This window comes from Lygodium microphyllum, chromosome 1, assembly GCF_053477565.2.
Source record: "Lygodium microphyllum isolate KBCC chromosome 1, Lygodium_microphyllum_v1.1.10, whole genome shotgun sequence".
NCBI classification, from domain to species: Eukaryota; Viridiplantae; Streptophyta; class Polypodiopsida; order Schizaeales; family Lygodiaceae; genus Lygodium; species Lygodium microphyllum.
Genome location: NC_141135.1, coordinates 107529287 through 107546709, shown reverse-complemented (window position 1 = coordinate 107546709; position 17423 = coordinate 107529287).

Below are 17423 nucleotides of genomic sequence, written 5' to 3'. Positions count from 1 at the left end.
AGAGAGATGTACACCCATCCTTGGATGTTGACCATAGTTTACAAAGAAAGGAGTTTGCTTGATGGATGCATGGATACTATTATTATAAGCAAACTCTTCAAAGGATAAGAGCTCAAACCAATAATTATGGTGGTAGTTGATGGTGTAGCGGAGATATTGTTCCAAGACTTGATTCACCTATTCTATTTGACCATCAGTCTGTGGATGATTGGTTGTGGATAACTTAACTTGGACTCTAAGGAGGTTGCGGAGGCCCTTCCAAAAACTAGATATGAATTAGGGACCCTGATCGATCGTTGATGATGTCACCTGGGAGTCCATGTAATATGAAAATGTATATGAGGAAGAGTCTAGCAGTAGCTATGCCTATGATGGTCTTGGTGGTACAGATGAAGTGTGTCATTTTTTGTGAACCTATCTACCACAACAAGAATAGAGTCATATTTATCTAATTCATAAAGATTTGTTATGAAATCTATGGACAGAGAAGACCATGGTCGCGTAATGGGCAAAGGTTGCAGGAGGCCATGTGGTTTGTGATGAGGTACCTTAGCCTTGTTTTAGGTATCACATGATTTCATATATTCATTAACTATTTTCCACATATGGGGCTACCAAAATCTCTTGAAATAAGCTCTAAAGTTTTATTAACTCCAAAGTGTCTTGCTGCTGGGGTATCATGGCGTTGTTGGAGTACCATGAGTTTCGGCTTTCCTGGAGGAATGTAAAGTAGATTCTTATAGTATAACAATCCATTAGTTTCCTAAAACTCACAAACTTCATTCCCTTTTTCCTCTTGATTTTTTCTCTTGACATTGTCGGCCAAATCATCATGTGGCAGGGCTTCATGGATTAATTGGATCAAGGTAGGGTCGTCTTGGTGACAACTAGAGATGGCTGCTAGTTGGAGGTACTCTGCCTTGAGTAGTGTTGCTCATTGTCGATCAAAAGCTTCTTCTCCCTTCTTAGGTGCCAGTTAGGACTTCTTGATAAAGTATTTGATTGGCATTGTTGGCGTCCTAGGCACTAGGTGATGACAAAGTTGAACCTAGATAAGAAGTTACTTTAGCAGGATTATCTTCGATTGAGGATGCAGGTTGCCATACAGTATTCTAGATTTTTTTGATCAGTATAGATAATAACTTTATGGGCTACACCCTCTAGATGATGACACCAAGTATCAAAGACATTTACAATGGCAAGGAGTTCTTTGTCATGGATCTCATAGTTTATCTCTGGAAAGAACTTCCTTGAGTGGAATGCCACTAAATACATATGACCATCATCACCATGCCGGTACAAGATGGCTCCTAAGGCATAGTTTGATGCATTGTTCATTGGGGCAGTGATAGTGAAAGTAGTCTTCGCAGTCTAGAAGGCCTTGCCTTCTAGGGACCATGAGAACTTTGAGTTTCGTGTGAGTTTGGTGAGCGGTGTGACTATCTTTGAGTAATCCTTGATAAATATCTTGTAGAACTTGGCAAAGCCAAGGAAACATTGGACATCGCAGACACTCACAAACACGTGGATGTCTACTGGTAAAAAAAGTATTGATCTTCTTGGGGTCCATGAAGATTCCTCTCTACGAGACATTATACCCCAAGAATTCCACTTCTATTTGATGGAAAGAATAGTTCTCAAGTTTTGCATATAGTCCTTTATCTTTAAGCTTTCCAAAACTAATTTTACATGGTGCTCATGCTCCTTTGGATCTTTTAAGAGTATCAAGATATCATCCAAGTATATAACTACAAAATCATCTAGATGCTCTCGGAAGATATCATTCATCATACGTTGAAACATTGCAGGGGTATTGGTGAGACCGAATGGCATAACAACATACTCGAAGTGGCCATACCTTGTGCAGAAGGCTGTCTTTCATTTGTCTCCTTCTTTGATCCATACAAGATTGCAAGCCCCTCATAAATTAATATTTGTGAAGATCTTGGCTTTTCCAAGGCGTTCCAAGAGCTTTGGTATCAATGGCAAAGGGTATCGATTCTTGAATGTTATCTGGTTGAGTCCTTCATAACCCATACACATTCGAAGTGATCTGTCTTTCTTCTTCATGAATAGAATTGGGGCTCTAGCAAGAGACTTCGAGTGCCTAATGAATCCCTTGGCTAAGTTCTCATCAATGTTCTTGCGTAGTTCAGCTAGTTCATCAGGGAATAACTTGTAGATGGGGCCAAAAGGTAGTTGAGCCCCCTCATGAAGTTCTATAGCACAATCATATGGTTTGTGTTCGAGCAAGAGATCTACATTCTTTTTTTAAAAGACATCTTGAAAATCTTGATACTAGCTTGGTAGCTTGACTGACTCATCCTTACTAAATTCTTGAGCTAGTATATATGATATATCATGTAGGTCGGTTCCTGCCTAGCTTGTGCATAAAGGATTTGGTTCCTAGATATACCAACTTTTTTTGATTTCCATGGCGTGTAATCTTTTGCTTAACCCAATCAATTTCTAGGTTGTGTTTCTTTAAAGCATACACAAGATTTGTGATCGCTAAGAGTTAGCATGAGTGACCAAGTTTCTTGGTAATATCTCTAGATGCTAGAGGTCTTCCATCCACAAATTTAGTTGTTGCAAGATTGGTCTTTTGGAGTATTGGAATTTGGTATCTATTCACAAAGCCATAATCAATGAAACATGCGGAGACCTCGGAGTTGACTAGGGCTTTGAGGAAAAGGGTCTTTCGGCACGATCATTTGGATTGTGACAAGGAAAGTTTCCATGGTTGTGGCTAGGATCAAGAGATGTTTTCTTATATCAAGGTTTGGTTGAACGATCTCATTTACAATCGAACATCCTTGTTTTCTTGCTCGAGGATTGTTGTAGCGACTCTTGGGGTTCTTGCCCTCTTATTTGGGCAACTTAGGGTGATGTGGTCAGGGTTTCCACAATATAGGAATAGACAATTCTCTCTTCATCTTTACTTTTCTTGTGGGGCCAAGGGCTAGAATTTGGTATTATCTATTTACATATTTTCAAGCTTGCTTTCTTCTTTGATTGGGTCTCTGATTGGGGCTAGGATCTATTGGCAAGGCCTTAATTCTTCTTGCTTTTCTTGCTTCCTCTTGAACAATCTGTTATCACATTGGATGGCTTGCATGATAAAATCGTTGAGTGTTTTTGTGTCAAGCATAGTGAGCATGAGGTCTTTGATGTCATCTCGAAGACGCCATCTAAATTGGTTGATGAAATACTTCTCATGCCAAGTGAGGTCACAGATTAATTGCCTAAATTCAGATGCATAAGCAAAGGTAGGGAGGTTACCTTGTCATAGCTTCTGAGGTTTTGTTTCTGCTACTCGACTAGTGTGTTTGCATCTCCAAATGTGGAAGTGAGCTTGCAAAGAAATGCCTCATAGTTATGAAGTACTCGCATATTCTTTTTTAGGATTGGGGTGAATCATTGTTAACAAGAAGGAGAAAAGACCTATGCCTATCTAGATTTTTAAATGAAATACACCCCTAAAATTTTGTAAAAGAGTACTAAGCTCCCTCCTGTGCGAATTGTAAAATCTAGATGGGCATAGGTGAAGGGATAAGGTAAATAGAGGGGAATAGGAAAAGAGGACCTTGGCAAGATGTCTCGTCATGTAAAAAAGGGGATAGTTGCCCAAATGATTTAGGACTTGTATATAAACTTGAAAAGTGAATGAGAAGCTCATTCTTGGTGTGTGGCAAAAGAAACTCTCTTCTTCTTCTCTTCTCTTCCTCTTGCTTATGCTTGTGCTTGAGAGAGGGAGTGTGAAAGTGTAAGGGAGTGAGTGTGTGAGGGTGAGGAACCGTGGTGGAGAAGCTCTCCATCTTCCCATGTCTTTTTCTCTTCTCTTGTCTTGCGTATGCGACTATGGTGGATGGAGCTTGAAGGTAGAGGGTTGAGCTTGCTTGAGCTCGCATCATGGATCATGGAGCTACCAGAGTGCTTGAGGGAGGAAGCTACTCATTCCGGCATCAAGGTAAGGTCACTACAAGAGGTAGGATCAAAAGTGCGTTGGCTAAGTGAGAGATAGCCATTAGAGCTCACTTGAAACACTTGAAGCAATAAGTGGTTTGTGGGTCTTGGCGTTCGAGCGTGAGCTCACATTCCATTTTGGTTCCATTGCCAAGACTAATGGATTCAAGCTTGAGCACTTGTGCACTTCAAATCGAGTGTCGAAGTAGGGTTTCATCCTCGAACCAATGTTTGATGTAGATAGGCGATTTGGGAGTTTAATATTTAAAAAAAAGTAAGCATTTTGAGTTTTTAATGATTAAGAAAGTAGGATAAATCATTTCAGTACTTGAGCTTTGATTTTTGTTGCATTTAGAGTAGGATAGGACCAAGAAATCAAAGCGAATCACTTTAGGGTTACTACTGTGAACATGCCCAAAATATGACAAAATCAAGGAAAAAATGGGTTGAAATCCATTGACAAGGCAAGAGCATGAACAGAAAAACACTCGGGCACTAAAACGAGGGGTTAAAACCCAAGGAAGAGGGGGTGAAGGCTTAATTGCAATCTCAACAGTATAAGTGAGAGAGAGAGAGCTTGAGAGAGAAGAGAGAGTCCTAGGCCAAGCATAGATCTCGATCGTCACATATGGGTGTTTTCTAGCCATGTCAAGTATATACAAACCTTGCTTCTTGTCTATTCTTGCATTTTGGAAGTTTGTGTAGCCTTTGCATGCCCCAAAATCGTGTCGTTGATTCGATTTTCATCTTGCATGGAACCATGGCCATCAAAATCGGACACGCCTGATAGAGTCCAATTCTAGGAATTGGACTTGGACGTCTGATTTTGCATAATCGAATGGTCCGATTCTAAAATCGGACCACTTGGACACCACCTGACATGTCCGATCGGATATGTGACTTGCTCGATTCGGACAATCGGATCCGTCCAAAATTGAACAATCATAATCGAACACATTAGGATCGGATCACCCCATAATTGGACCAATCAAAATTGGACACATAAGAAATGGACAATTAGACCATCCAAAATCAGACAGTTCGATTCTTTTGATGATCGGATGCTTGCAAATTGGACACTTGCAAATCAGACTAGCAGTTGAGAGGAAAATTTGCAAGATATAACACATCCCGGGCTGGGTTGAGCGCCTCACAGTAGGGAAACGTTTTGACAGCCTTTAAAATGTGTCTGATGGCTCGTAGAGCTTCTTGATTGTGGGATGCGACATGCAGGCCTAAAAATGACAACTAGCGAACCTGTTCACTATCTGCCCATTTAGATCCCCAAATTGACCCACATATCCTGATTACACCTTGACTAAGTTAAGCGACATAGTAGAGGCCCTAGTGAACCCATAAGAGTAGCAAGCAATTGTGCTAGAGTCATATTTGGCAAAAAATGGAATGAGAGAGAGCAAGAACTACATTCATCATCCTGTATTCGCAACCCCACATTGTTTGTGACTTGAAGTGCACTTGAAAGTTGATAGCTTGATTTTGCATTGTGCATAAAAAGTTCACCATTCACATGTTGAGTGGAGGTAAGCTGAGGGATATTTGTAATAATAAGAAACACACTCAAATATAACAAGCGGAACAAACCCACTACTAGGAGACAACCCTCAGACTTAGATGGATGATCAAGTACCCTGGCTAGTAGGACTAAGAGAGAGACAACAAAGAATGCTAGAGGCATTGAAGGATTGGCACTGTTGGAGGTGCAATAGTGCTAGACCTAATCAATCTCATCGACATCCTAGTGGAGTAGGAAGCCGCAGACATGTCAGGATCTGCCTCCAATCGCGAGAATGACGAGCTTGACTTGGGAGGTTTTGGAGTCGATATCCAACAGATGGTGAAAAAATATGACTTACAAACTAGGATGGACCACCATGGTAGGCCATCTGAAGACATCATAGCAGACCTTGAGGAGGAGAGGAGATTAGCATGGCAAGTGCTACAGAAGATAGCCGCTTACAACCACGAGCAGTAAACTAGGAAGTTGCAGTAGGACATTGAGATGTGGGAAGTCCAATGCGTTTTAGCTTTGGCCAATAGGAATCATATAGGACCTAATGTAGAAAGGGAGAGAGCGTTATAGGCAGAGTTGACCCTAAGTAGGCTTTTCACAAAGTGGCTCATAGACAATATGTCTGCAGAGCAAAGTGCAGTAGCCCTAGCAACCTTGTTGCTCGCAGGGTTAGGAGTCACCCAGGGCTTCAAGAGCCAGTTAAAGATCCCCGCAATCGTGAAGCAGCTAGACAAATACCAGTTGACCGTACAATTTCGTAGAGCAAATCGAGCAAGTCTGTGAGGCTAATGGCCTCACAAACCTTGCTCAATGTGTGCAAGCTTTCGGCCTTTGCCTAGGTGACAAGGATAGGACATGGTACACCAGCTTAGACATGGCGGAGTGCAACAACTTCAACAACCTTAAGAATCTCTTCATCAAGAGGTTCTCTGAGGCTGGGTATTCCGACAATCTCATAGTTAAATTGATTAACGTCAAGTAGAAGGACAAGGAGGACATCAGGGATTGTATTACCCATGTGTGGAGTCTCTTTAAGAGAATTCGACTAATGAATGACCCATTGAGAGAGCGGTCTCCACAGTCTTTGTAAACAAAATTCGTAGCAAGGAACTCTATAAGGCCTTGGCACACAACTTGAGCTTGCCGAGAGACATACTAGCTAGGGTCTTCAAAGAGGCCATACGAGTGGATGACTAGCTCAAAGAGAGAAGCTCTAAGAACTCAAACTGAGACGATGCTAACTCTAGATCCTTAGAGAGAGCCATGACATCTAGTGAACGGTTAGTCCCTAACATCCAAGATAAAGGAAAAAGCATTGACCCAAGCCAAGAGCTAGTAGAGATGAAGATGGAGCTAGCAAGGTTGTAGGAGATAGTGAGGAGACCTACACGCCCACATGTCCAGTGCGTGCATTGCGGCAAAAATCACCTTCTAGAGGAATGTCAGGACCCTAGGTTTTGATCTTGCACCAATTGTGGTAGGTTCAACCATGATGCCATGCATTGCAGGCTACCAAGGAGGCTTCCATACTCGCAACTGTACAACCAACCATACCTAGGGAATAGGCCACTAAACTTCTTTGACCCATTGGCTCTTCCAGCACCTAACAACATGAAATCGGCCATCCCTAGAATGGAGATTAATCCCACAGGCATCTCTAGGCCACCTGGACCTTTTGTAACCCACCCACCAAGAGTAATGCTCTAGTCCATTACGTGGATGAATTGAATGATGAGGAGGCATACGTGAACCTTTACGTCTTGTATGACGAAGAGGGCAACCCCATCCTCATGGACTATCGACTAGTGCTAGTGATGGCATTAGGCACAGGTAGAAGTAGGGGCTCGGGAGGGTGAAACCGAGAGCCAATCAAACTTGCGTCACCCACCAGGGCACATTTCTTTGCACTGCCCCAAGAGGGAGCAAGCCAATAGAGAGAAAGTTGAGCTTAGATGCTGAGAGTGAGAAATCACCCATCTGTTTGTGCCGATTGTCCTAGAAGGAAACCATCCTCTAGTTCAGAAAATCGTGCCATTGGGGCTGTTTAGAGTTGAAACACTCGATGGAGAGACTATGCCCATCCCATTGCATATTATGACCCAAGCACAGATGAAGCAAGCCAACATATCATTGCCAGGGCCTAGTAACCTAGACATAGCCTCAATACCTAGTAACCTAGACATAGCCTCAATAGGAAAAAATAGCCATAGGCGAAAGAAGAGGAGAACCGGGGCAAAGGTCATGCTTAAGGCACAGAGTGCTATGACACTACCCACACGAAAAAGAGTCATGGATGTAGAGGCAAAAACATCTGCTCCAAAGACTATGGAAAATGGGAGTTGTAAGGTTGGGGAGTATCCTAACCCAAAGTGCCCGCTTGAAGCCATAGATAAGGTCAAGGAGTGGGTGAGAGAAGCCCAAGAGCACTTAAAGGATGTAGAGCCCAACTTGGAAGATGAAATCGATGAGCTCTCTAGTGTGAGCACACTAGTCTCACTGACTCGACTAAAGATGAGACATTTGCACCATGAGAAATACCGCATAGACAAAGCTTAGGTGCCACAAGCCAACAAACTATCCAAGACCATTGGCCAAGAAACATGGAATTGGGAGGGAAGCAGGCATCTGGCAACCTTCTTACGACACTAGTATCAACCCCTGTGACTTTGCACTTAGGAGACTTACCTACGCATCACCCATGTTGTGGTAGGAGTTGAAACAATGGGTAGAAGGACTAATTGAGCAGGGGGCAGTTGACCTACATGACCTCAATGATGCAGTGACTCAGATATCGAGCTTAATGCTGCAATCAGCACCCAAGTCCTTACATGTTAACTCTTTTCAAGAAGGCATTGAGATGCATGCGGTCTTTCCTATCCTAGCGCTAGGAGACGCTACAAGGAAAGGAATCGTAGACACGGGATCAAGAGTCAGTGTACTTAGCTACGCAATAGTGCTTCAAGCTTGGGGTAACCCGTTTGTCAAGAATGCTAGGTTCAATGTCACATTGGCTAATGGGATGAAAGTTAAGCCATTCAAAGTGTTGAAAAATTGGCCGCCGTTGAAGATCATAGGAGTCTAGTTTTCAATGGATTTCGTCATCATGAAGTCAACCCTTGATGTGGAACACATGAGTTATAGAAGGCTGGGGCAACGGTGTGATCTTCTTGGGCAATCAAATGAAAGCAGTTAGGGTAGAGATGGATACCTGGAAGACCACACTAGTTGACATGGATACCATCTCTACTATGTTGAAGGGTGACACTCAAGTTAGGAAATCTTACGGGCCACTAACAAAGTATATCCCTTGCTCTGAGGATGAGCGGGATTGGATGCACCTGCTAGCCACAATCGATTTGCCATTATCAGACAACAAGGAGGAATCTGAGCAAGCCGTTAAGGCAGTTGACAAGCCCGCGAATAAGCCCTCAGTACCTTAATGCATGATGGCTAGAAGCTCTTGTAGTTGGCCCAACCTTGTCATGTTCCACGTCTCGAATAACAAGCAAGAGCTCCATGAGATCTTAGAATGCTTAACAGACATGCTAGGTGGCAACCCAACTGCTAATCTTAAACCCCTCATGGATCTTATGGATGAACCAATATACATGATCTGAACCTGATGTACAATTGGGCCTTGGTCACACAGACAAGAAGAAAGAGGATGTTGAAACCTAGGAGATGGTGAGCAGTTGGATGAGGATAGCTTGGATGACGAGTACGAGAACTGCCGTTTCTTTAGTGAAGGGAGTGAAGAAGAGATTGACACGATAGAGCATGACATTGATGGAGGTCAACCTGGTTGGGGAAGGGGAGAAGCCCCAATATGTCTTCATAACTAACAACCTGATCGAGCAAGAAGAAGCAGATCTCATTGCGATGCTACAAGAGTACATAGACGTATTCGCTTGGTCCCTCGATGAGCTGAAAGGAGTAGATCCGAGTATTCACTACCGAATGGGATGTCTTTGCCTACATATTCATGCCTTTTGGGCTAACAAATGCATCCGCCACATTCCAATGACTCATGTGTGTCATCTTCAAGGACATGCTTAGGCAAAAGAAGTGTTTGTTGACGACCCGTGTGTTCACTTGGGTTGGAGGGAACACCTAGTCAAACTCCATACAGTCTTTGAATGATGCAGATTGTATCGTCTCTCAGTGAACCCCCTTAAGTGCCAATTCTGGGTGAAACATGGATGCATCCTAGGGCATGTAGTGTCCAAGAACAACATTTCCACTGACTTCTCAAAAGGCAAGGTTATTATTGACCTTCCATCGCCAACCAATTACAAGGGAGTTTAGTGCTTCCTAGGACATACATGATACTATCGGTGATTCATGTTGAACTATGCATTAATCACTAGACCACTCTACAAACTACTGATAATATTCAAATGGACTGAGGAATGCCAGCACAGATATGAAGAGTTGAAAAAGGATCTGACAACTGTACCTATTCTACGAGCCCCAGACTGGACCATCACCTTCCACGTATACATTGACGTCTTGAAATTTATCGTGGGGGTTGTTTTGTTGTAATGACCCAAATTCAAATGGGTGCCTAAACATCAAGGACCGCCACCTAGAAAGAGCAGACACGATCTTGCAATGCTAGAAACTCATGCTCAAGACTAGGAGGCAAAAAAGGCACAATAGGCATTGACGCACAGTCAAGATGCAATGGGTCCCCAAAACCCTATTACAAGCACAAGGCTATTATGAGGGCAATACATGGATATGGATGCCTAAAGCCAAGACTACCGAGGGCACTACTCAAGCGCAACCCTTGAACTTGTCTAAATAGGACATCACAACATTTAAGGAGCTGAAGCCACAAAAGACTCAAGCTGCAAAGCCCATAGAGCCTAAATCCACTACACGCCTACAACGCCTCAACAAGTGTACCAATCGAACACTCAACTTGTTGCTCTCAAATTGCCTCAACCTACCACTGCTAGCGTTTTAAGAGCCTTACAAGCATCTAGTAGCACAAGAAAAAAATCACAAACCAGGCCTATCACACAAGAATCTAAACCGATCCCTCCAAATCCACAGAAGCTACAGACATCAGCTGCCTATTGAGCTATCTAGCCGAGTCAAACCCCCGAGTCAAACCCCAACCTCCTGCAAGCCTTAAACCCTCTTATGAGTGGCAATCTATCCTTACCTTGGCCTCGGACTTAGTTGAGAATACGGGGATGACTTGGTCACTTGCATTCAATGCTTATATACTATGTTTGCCACACTTGCTAAAAGCTACGACCAATTAGACTTAGGTCTTTTAGATGAGCCTTTAGCAACTAAAGTACGTACGCTACCTTGCTCTTAGGAGGAATTTGAATTTGTATTTGTTAAGGCTTCCATGGTAGCTGAAGAGTTAATCGACAATGAAGTCTCTCGCGAGCAAGTGCGCAAATGTAACATGCATGCCTATCGACTGCCCAGGCACTTTTTTTAGCGGTCCATTGAGAGACGAATCTAAGCATTGCTACCCCGCACTCCCATGGAATTTTATGGGGTTTGTTGCCTAGGGTTTCTCGAGTCTTCTTTGCAACAGAATGTTCATAGCTAAACCCACTGGGATCGATCTGAATTCTGGGTTCCTACTGGTCAAGGTCTCTTGATAGCATTTTAGCATTGGGTCCTGGACATCTTACTTTACACAGAGATACCCAAGCCGAAACAGATGCATGCCACACTTGGTTCAAAGAGAATGGGAAACGAGAGGAATGCGCTGCTCAACCTCTCTACCTGTAGGGCATAGTCCCATTCTGGTCCCCTAAAAGGGCATGAATTGGGATTCTAATCTAACAATTTCTAAGGGTCGTGGTAAAACCTTGTGAGAAGCCTCCTAGTTCTTTGGGACCACCCTATTGTAAGGCGGATCCGATCGAGGGTTCTGCCCATCCGCTTCCGTCAATAGGCGTTCTTTACTTATTTAATTAGGTCATACTAGAATTATATGTGATATTTAAAGTCAGCTTCCTTAATTAAGCCTTTTAAAAAACAGGGTTCGTTTACGTAATTTATAGCACCGAAACAAAAACAGAGCAAGTAGTCCTTTTGACAAACAAGTTCCTTGATTTATCTTCAAGTTAATCTTTGTCTCCTGCCCATATAGGAGAAACTACATGTCCCTTCTGCCTTGCAGAAGTAGCTGGTCCAAATCACATGGCACCACAATTTCCATCATTTATCTAGAATAGGATCTTCCAACGCCACATACGTTGGGGCCACGGAAGTCTTCAACTCCATTTCGGACTTGGCAAGGTGTGTCCAGAGCTCCACCTTATCTGCAACTCCCAGAGCTCCACCTGATTTGTAAGCTGCCTAGGAGTGAAACATTATTCCCGTGGTTAGCCTTTTCACCACTCAACCTTCGGCCCTTGAATCGAGCAGTGCTTTAGTATTCGTGGGTGTATAAGGTGCCTGACAATCAAGCCATACCACTTAGGTTATCCTGTTTAGGATATGTCTATGAACCATACATTAATCAATCACATATCATTATGAAGTTTCGCTCTGATACCAATTGTAACATGCTTGCCTATCAACTGTCCAACTGGGTAGCGACGCTTAGATTCGTATCTTAATGGACCACTAAAAATGCACCTGGATAGTTGATAGGTAGGCATGTTACAACAAACAACAACTCATCACATCTTATGACACAAGCACAATCTCTACCACGACCCAAGAAATTGAAGCATTAAAAGCCTAACCAACACTAAGTCTATATTCTTGCATAAATGGTATGTTCTCTGACTCTAATGTAAACAAGAGGGACGCCGCATCATGACCAATGCTAAGCAAAGACATACAATCAAAGCCTCAGAGTATGATCTGACTTACACAGCTTCTACCTCATTCAGAGTCTTAGCCATCACTCACAGTTTAGATGATCACAAACTTACCCATTCCTACCTAGACTACGTCGTCCTGACTGAGGAGGAACTACATATTGCTAGCCAAATCGCCTTTGGTGACTTTCTAATGGATGTCCCACATGTTGTGATGGGATCTCAAATGGGCCGGCACTGGCTATGGCACTAGCCGGACCTCATGCTCATAACATACAAACACACACTCACAGTCTCGCGGGCTAGGAGTGTCTATCTGCTACTAAAGGACGAATTGTCCTAAAACCTAATCTATGTATTTATAGTTTTATAGTTTTGTAGTCCAACGTTTCCCTTTCTATAAAACCCATACACATTGGCCATAATTGCCACAATAATCACATACATGAGAGGCAACCTCTCGGTAGAATCACCGCGGCCCCACTGCAGCTCTTCTACATTGCAGGGATTAGCCCCTTGATGCGCTGCTCAACATATAGAACAACAGAACAAACTCCACTCTTTCATTTTTAAAGTACTCCAAGAGATACCATGTGTCCTTTCCAAATGATCCCCCAAGAAACGAACGTCTATCCTACGGCTCAGGTTGTCTCTCCACACTCAAGCGTGGGTCATTGTCATTGAAAACAGGTGCTACACATCCATGTTTTTGTATTCTGATACCATGATTGACATGCACATGCAAAGATGAATGATTCTAAAGTGCTCAAATATCATTTTAAATCAGAAACATGTGCTGTGCACAACCAGGCTTTCCAATGTATTTACTAACCCATTGCGGCGATGTAAGGATAGCACCGAGACAACACTCGTGCTGCTATCCTCTTAATTAAAATACAAAAACCTCTATGTCATGATATGCATCAGAAAATCAGCAACAATCAACATGCAAATCACACCATTCAAACATCCCAACCCCCTGCGTTTAGGTATTGCTTTCGTTGCATAGGTGTAGAGGTTCATTTTGTCATGTTTCGATGTATACAAAGCAATAAATCACAAACTTTGACAAGGAGATAGAGCAAACTAAGGCTAAACCTCATGCTTTACCACTACCATACATCCACAAACAATCATTATATTTTTTTCTATTTTTGTAAGACATATTTCTATTTTTTCTCTTATTTTTCTTATTTTCTTGATTTATTTGGAAATAAAATATACTATTTTCTAATTTTTCTTGTTCCAATCACTTCAGCATACTAACATTCAATTTATCTTCCATTTTTTCCCCATGGGAACACCTTTCACCCACTCGAAATGGAAAAACTACCATTTTACTGCTTAAAAACCGCATTTCGAGTTTATGGGAATTAAATAGAGCATGTAAATCATTGCAAAATCAAGATTTTCTGATACACAACAATTACTCATGATGCAACCAGCACACAAATAAATTTTCATCCAATAAGAACATAATTATTATCATAATAAACTATAAAAAATACTTCATTTTCTTCATAAAAATGGTTATACCGTGTTTTTACGTAACCCAAGATGCCTTGAATCACTGCATAACCAGCAGACGGAGCGTCCATTGCTCTCAATCCAATGCTGCTCATCAATCTTCAGCATCTCCATCAATCTTCATCACCACTTCCTTCATTCTCCTTCCCCGGTTCCTCCTTCAAGATGGTACACATGAACAACCCATAGGGAAGAGAGAGAGGGAGGAGATAGAAATGTCAAGATTGTGGGAGAGAAGGAAGGAGTCTCACTTGTAGCTTTCTTGGTTCCACAATGGGGGAATACACACAAGGGTGGAGGCTGAAAACAGTTTTCCTCTTCTTAGTTGTGTAAGCCAAAAAGAACTCACATACAAAGAAATAGAAGAATCCTATATATGGGTCTCAAACCAAACTCAACTAACTAAGGTGGCATACTAACTGAGCCACGAACTAGAGTAGATAAGGATAGATGTCATCTAGCTATTATTCATGGGCGATGTACCAACTGCTTCTGCAAACTGACACGTCGGTGACATAAATGCACAACGGTCACCCTGGCATATCACGAGTGGAGCTCGATATCTCAACACTCCCCCTCGAGCTCAATCCCAATTCCTGCACACCAAGCATGTCTCTGAACTTGCGCAGCTTCTCTGCGCCCAATGCCTTTGTGAATATGTCAGCTACTTGATCCTCTGTGCTGACATAAACTAGATCAATAAGACCTACTAAAACCCTCTCCCGCACATAGTGATAATGCACCTCAATGTGCTTTGTTCTAGCATGATAGACTGGGTTATTTGCCAAGTGTATACTACTCATGTTGTCACAATAAATGACAACTGGCCCATCTGTAGGCTGATGCATATCATAAAGTAGCTTATGCAACCAAGCTACCTCACATGCAGCCATTGCTGCGCCCCTGTACTCAGCCTCTGTGCTGGATAAGGCAACTGTAGGCTGTTTCTTGCTGCTCCAAGTGACTGTAGCACTCCCAAAAGGGAACACATATCCACTGGTAGATCGTCTATCAGAAATGCTACCAGCCCAATCAGCATCAGTGTATCCATGCAACTGTATCTGAACCCTAGTCTCATAAAATAGTCCATACTGCAATGTGGACTTCACATACCTGAGTATGCGTCTAGCCGCATCCAAATGCGGTTTCCTTGGAGCCTACATAAACCGACTTACCAATCCAATAGCATAGCTCAAATCTGGCCTAGTAATAGTCATATAAATCAAGCTTCCTACTATGCGTCTGTACATAGTAGGGTCTTCCAGAAGCTCACCTGCATCTGCGCTCAGCTTCACATTCTGCTCCAAAGGAACTGAAATAGGCTTACAGCCTGTCATCCCATATTTGGACAGCATGTCCAATCCATACTGCCTCTGCAAGAGCTGTATTCCACTTGGTGATCTAATCACCTCAATGCCCAAGAAATAATGTAGCTCTCCCAAATCCTTCATCTCAAACTTCTGCTTCGATAGCATTTTCACATGAAGGATATCTTCATCACTGTCACCTGTCATAATCAAATCATCAACATGAATGACAAGTAGCATAATACATTTCTTTGTTTTTCTCACATAAAGTGAGAAATCTGCCTTGGAAATCTGAAAGCCAATAGTGACAAGATACTGTCCTATCTTGTCAGACCATGCTCTAGGTGCTTGCTTCAAGCCATACAAGGCTTTCTTCAACCTGCAAACAAACTCAGGATGGACATCATGCACATAACCTGGTGGCTGCTCCATATAGACCTCTTCTTGCAAATCACCATGCAAGAAGGCATTCTTTACATCCATCTGATGTAAAGACCATCCCTTTGATGCAGCCATAGCAATGACTGCTCTTACGGTTGCCATCCTTGCAACTGGACTGAATGTTTCTTCATAATCAATGCCATATGTTTGTGCATACCCCTTGACTACTAATCTTGCCTTGTATCTGTTCACAGAACCATCTGCATTGTGCTTCACCTTATAAACCCACTTACAACCAATTGCATTCTTACCTTTAGGCAAAGGTACCAACTCCCATGTAGCATTTGCTTCCAAGGCATCCATTTCTTCATCCATGGCTTTCTCCCATTTTTCTTTTCCCATGGCTTGCTCAAAAGAAGTGGGTTCTGATTCCTGTATCACTTTGACCATATATGTATAGTGAATGGCTGTAAATCCATCATATTTCAGCTTATCCACAGGATACCTAGCTCTGGTAGACCTGCGCAAAGTAGGTTTACTCCCAGGTGCTCTCAAAACATCCCTGGTCTTCCTTACTCTAGGTGTAACAATAGAAGGAATACCCAACTCATCATCAATGCTATGTTCTGAGCCACTGGATTCACCATCCACATAAGAGTGAACTGCATTCACATCAAACATGGGCTGATCAACCTTCTCTTTTCCTTTTCGTGATACCTGCATACCACTATCTGCATTGCTTTGAGAAGATTCTCCTGATCTCAATCTGCCTGTCCATGGCGAAGAATGTGAACCATTGCTAGAGGACGCTCCAGGTCCACTAATATTTTGTGACTGCTGCTGTGAATTCTGTGCAGCATTACCATTTTGTGCATCTACATAATCAATCACATTTACTGGTTTATACCAGCTACTCATCTCATCAAAAATAATATCTCTGCTCACTGTAAACTTACGAGTAGAAGGGTTATAGCATCTATGCCCTTTCTACTGCAGAGAGTAACCAATAAAGATGCACTTCTCAGCTTTTGGATCCAACTTGGATCTCAACTCATCTGGCACATGTACATAGGCAATGCAACAAAAAATTTTCAAATGAGAAATATCTGGTTTCCTACCAGTATACCTCTCCTCTGGAGTCATCCCATGTATTGCTGTAGTGGGAGTCCTGTTCATTATGTAGACTACTGTAGCAACTGCTTCAGCCCAGTAAAGATCTGGCAAGTCTTTTTCATTGAGCATGGCACGAGATACCTCTCCAATATGCCTGTTTTTCCTTTTCTGCAATTCCATTTTGTTGTGGGGTATGACTACATGAATATTGTTGCTTTATGCCATGCTCCTACAAGAACCTTGCAAACTCATTTGAGAGGTACTCTCCCTCTCCATCTGACCTTAGGCATTTTATTTGCAGTCCTGTTTCTTTTTCAACCATAGCTTTAAGAGTTTTGAAATGCCCAAAAACTTCACTTTTCTTTTTCATAAAATACACCCAAACTTTTCTGCTATAGTCATCAATAAAAGTGACAAAGTAATGACAGCCTCCAACAGATGTAGCTTTAGTAGTCCACACATCAGAGTGGATTAATTCCAATGGCTTCTTACTCTCTTGAACATGTCTAGGAAATGGTTTTCTTGCCTGTTTTCCAAATTGGCAGGCTTCACATACCTTATGCATTTTTGCAACCTTGAATTTAGGCAATCCTGCAACAATATTTTGGGCCTACATTGATTTAAGTCGTTGTACATTAACATGACCAATGCGTTTATGCCAGATATCAATATCTGCAACTACACCGGTCCCATGTGCAAACATTGCTGCACTCAATTCAGAGATGTCTGCATCTAACGTAAACATTCTGTCCTTCTTCTTTCCTTTTGCTATCAAGCGACCTTTATTTTTTATAT